The 4,466-nt window shown below is 39.6% G+C and overlaps 1 pseudogene; it reads right to left on the reverse strand.

Annotated features, from left to right (window-relative positions):
- Positions 1 to 362: 362 nt before the first annotated feature.
- Positions 363 to 481, reverse strand: LOC145410712 (5S ribosomal RNA; annotated as a pseudogene).
- Positions 482 to 4,466: the final 3,985 nt, after the last annotated feature.

Below are 4,466 nucleotides of genomic sequence, written 5' to 3' on the forward strand. Positions count from 1 at the left end.
TTTTGCTTTTCTTTTCCTTGTTCAGTAATTGTATATTTCTTTTCCTTTTCTGCAATTCTATATTTCCTTTCCTTTTTCCTGTGTTCTTTCCTTATATATTACTTTCCTTGCTTTTCCTTTGTCTACTTCTCTCTCTTTGGTTCTCCCTTTTTCGCCACTATATTACATTATCACAAGCTACAAGAGTGCAAAGATGCGCTGTAAAGAAGTTATCATTATCTGTACTCTTTTTTTTTTTTTATCCATCCATCCATCCATTGCCAGACGCCATGTATCCCAAATGGGGTGGCCAAGGGCTTAGAGTTAATTGTTTTACAGGGAGGGGCACTAATCCTCCACCAACCCCACTTGACACGTAGGGATGCCAACAGCATCTGGTGTTCCCAGGCGGTCACCCATCCAAGTACTAACCAGACCCAACGTTGCTTAACTTCGCTGATCGGATGGGAAGCGGTGTACTCAACGTGGCATGGATAGTACTAATTGTAGTTTATTTTTGCATAGTGTTATGGTGTATTGCTGACGTTTTTATGTGCACGGTAATGTTCGATGACTACATTTAATTGCTCTATGGATATGTTTTACCTTTGTTCTGCTTGTACTCGTGTTGTACGGACCCAATGACCTCTGTTGTTACGCAAACAAGATTTTTTTTTATTGCAATCGATCAACCAGCCACCACCACCACCACCACCATCATTACACATAGTTATTATTATCATCAAAAAAAAAAAAAAAAAGTAAATTGCCGGCAACATTACCAGAACTATCATCATCATCAGATCAGCTTGACATATTTATTGCAGCATCACAAGCTACATGAGAAGAAGGAAACAAGACGAAGTAAGGTGAAGCTGTCTAGGACTCTACTTAAGGTGTACAGATTAAACACTTTAGTATATCCATTCACTCCTTTTTTTTTTTTTTTTTATGTCCATTACTCCTTTTCTTTCTTTGCTTCTCGCTTTCCTCTTTCCATTCATTGTTATTTTCCTTCCACTAATCTTTTTGGTCCTTTCCTTTCTTTTCTTTCTTCCTTTCTTCCAATGTCCTTTTCATTCCTCTTTTCTCGGATTTCATTTTCTTTCTCCTTTCACTTGCTTACTAATTCTTTTACTTTCTCGTTTTTTGTTCACTAAATTTCAACGAAAAAAAAGACTACAAGAGAAGTAGGAGCCAAGATGCGGTTGGTGAAGCAGCCCAAGATTTAAATAAAGGTGTCTCCAGTTCCACTCTCAGGCTTTCGTCTTCTTTTATTTTTCATCATATTTCCTCCTTTGTCTTCCATTCTTTCACTTTATCTCATCTTTTGTCACTTTTTACGTTTTGTCGTTCATATCTGTCTTCCTTTCTTTATTTTTCTTTTCTTGTTCTGTGTCATTCTCCTTTCTATCTTTTTCCGTTTTTCCTTTGGTCTCTCATTCTTCGTCATTTTGTTTCTTTGCCATTTTCATCATGTACTGTTTTTATTTTTCTTCCTTTTCATTTTCTTTTTTCCCCATTCTTATTCTTTTTCCTTCCCCCCTGCTTTCCCCATTATATTACATCATGACAAGCATCAAAAGCTAACGTCAGGTTATCCTGGTCATTACTAACTGCATCACCACCACCACCAACGGCACCATCATTATCCATACAGTCATAATTAGTGTCATTAATAACCTACACTAGTGTCACCATCAACATCATTATTACCACCGTCATCAGGAGGACTGTCATCATCACTACCACCATCACCATTTATGTTCTCCGCCCAGCCCTACCCACCACCATCCCAGCTTTATTGATTTTATTTACACCCACCTTGACCTCTAAGCTTTTATCGCCATAATTTAATGACTTGTTTCTCTGATGGTGCTAATTTAGTACTAAAAATTAGATGCCATTGCCTGCAATAGTTTTGGCACAATGTTGGCAAGAGTGTGACAGACAAAGCAAGCCAGCCAGTAACATAACCTCCTTGTCGTAGGTAATAATGCCATTGTAACCCCTTCAGCCGGAGGATGTATTTTGTATTTTGTTATTGCTATCTCCAGACGATCTCACCAGCTTAGGAGAGACTCTTGCAAGTGAAGGCGTTAAATACAGCCTTCATTAACCCCTTCAGTACAACACCTGCCTCACAACTCCAACAAAATCATCTGCACCTACCAAGAATACACTCCAAGCAGCCATCATCCTACTTGTTGGTGTTGTTGGTGTGGACCCAGGTTCATCTGACACGTGAACACTCCCTGGAGAAAGAGGGCAAGAACACTCTCCCAGTAGCCCTGCTTGTCCTGAGAGGCGAGGACAAGGGGTCAGGTTGTATCCAGTCTTTCTCTCTTTAATGATAATTACGACGATGATGATGATGATGATGAAACTTGATGAAGATGGTGATGATAATGATGATGATGATGATGAAGATGGTATGATGAAACTTGATGACGATGATGATGATTTATGAAACATGATGGATGATAGATAATGCAACATCATGATGATTTTGGTTAGTGATGATGATGATGATGATGATAATGATGATGACTGATGGATAATGAAATATGATTATGATAATGTTATGGCTGCTGCTGTTGATGATGATGATGAGGAGGAGGAGGAAGAGAAGGACGTCGACGACGATGACAAGGACGGTGATGAGAGTTTTGTTGTTAGTGGTGGTGATGGTGATGTACAGGGGTGCAAAAAGTATGGTGGATGATGAGTACGATGATATGGGAACTGATCATCATAACTTGTGAAGTTGGCAGAACACTGATGTGTTATGGTATAAATATACAAACAATAACACTAGCGACAATAAAACGCCACAAGCCAGCGATATATGGCATCCTTATGTCAGCAGGTTTACCAAGGTGGGCAAGAATCCTGAAGCCTCTTGCAACAGGCAACGTGCGTGGTGTGCAAGTGTTTGGCGGCAAGTGTGCACCGATACTTTGTTGATCCAGTGTACAGTAGGTTAGTAGTGATGGTAAATACATCCCTTCAACTACCCTAATGCCTCTCTTGTACCTGCTGATGCCGTTACGTAAGGCAAAGGGGAAGGTGGAAGAAAGGAAAAGAATTTATGGGCGAAGAGAAAGATAATGAGAAAGAAATAGTGGTAAAGGAAAAATATAAGAAGAAAAAAAGAACAAATTAATAACAAGCATTAATAAAGGAGGACAACAAGAAGGAAGTAAAGAAATGGATGCGTCGGGAGAAAAAAAGAATAACAAATGGGCAAATGAGTATGAAAGAAGGAAAAAACAGTAATGTAGTAAACACAGCAGTGCCAATATAATGTATGATTTGCTGTTGCAGTTCCTGTTTCCCACCACAGTCTCACAGTCACTTAATTCTACGGTCTTAGTCTGCCATGTTTAACGATTTAAATCAGCGTCTACCTCAGTGGGTGCCAATAACATTTATAATTTCCTGCATCGGGATCCAGATCCACCGCAAAATAGATTCAACTCTTCCTCTACCCACTGCCCACCTATACACAACACAGTATTTTAGTGAAAAACACTAACAGTTTAAAAAAAAAAAGGTTTTGTGCTCGGACCGACAAACAAGTAAACAGACATCGGCAGATACACAACGTCCCCCAGCTTCGTTGCGGAGGTAATGAGAAAGGAAGGAAGGACAAATAACAATGGAAAAAAATACAGGAAAAAGAAGACCAAAAAAAAGAAAGAAAAAAGAAAATGACAAGAAAAAGAACAAAAAAGGAGGCAGGTATGCAGGAGAGTGGAACGCGAGACACCTTTGTTAGAATCCCAGGCCGCTGCACCTGACTTCACCCCTGGCTCCTGCTGAGCTTGTAGTTGTGTTGCTGTAATATACTGCAGAGAGAGAGAGAGAGGAGGGGGGGAAGGCGAAGAAGGCGAAAAGAGGAATAAAAAGGCAGAAGCAAAGAAACGGAGAAAGGGAATAATAAGGAAAAGGATAAAGGAACGACGGAAGAAAAGGAAAAGTAAAGAAATAAATTTTAAGAAGAAATGCGGAACAAATGTGAAACAAAACGAGACACGAAGGATAAGGAAACAAAAGTGGAAAAAGAGAACTGAATTATGAAAGGTAAAAGTGTTAACTGGGATCACCTGTGCCAGGCATCGTTACCTTACTCCATCTCACATCCTACCTCTCTCGTACCTGACGATGCGCTGTAGTGGAGAAAGAAAAAATAAATAAATAAAGAATAGAAAATGAGACGACAGAAGCCAAGAAATAAGGGAGAGAAAGAATAGAATGAGGAAAGCGATGAGGGTTGACAGATAGAGAACGGTGAGAGAATGGAGGTAGAAACATAAAAAGAAAGAACGATAGAAAACCAACGGGAAAGCAAAATGAAAGAGAATGGGTGAAAACGGAAAGAGGCCATTGAAAAAAAGCAGTATAAACAAGGTAGCAAGTGGGGAAGACGAAGGAATGAACTCTATACACCTGTAGTACAGTCCCCGTCCGTTCCATCTCATATA

The sequence above is a fragment of the Coenobita brevimanus genome, chromosome 10 (assembly GCF_032717465.1).
Source record: "Coenobita brevimanus isolate Jiangsu-jjx chromosome 10, ASM3271746v2, whole genome shotgun sequence".
Lineage (NCBI taxonomy): Eukaryota > Metazoa > Arthropoda > Malacostraca > Decapoda > Coenobitidae > Coenobita > Coenobita brevimanus.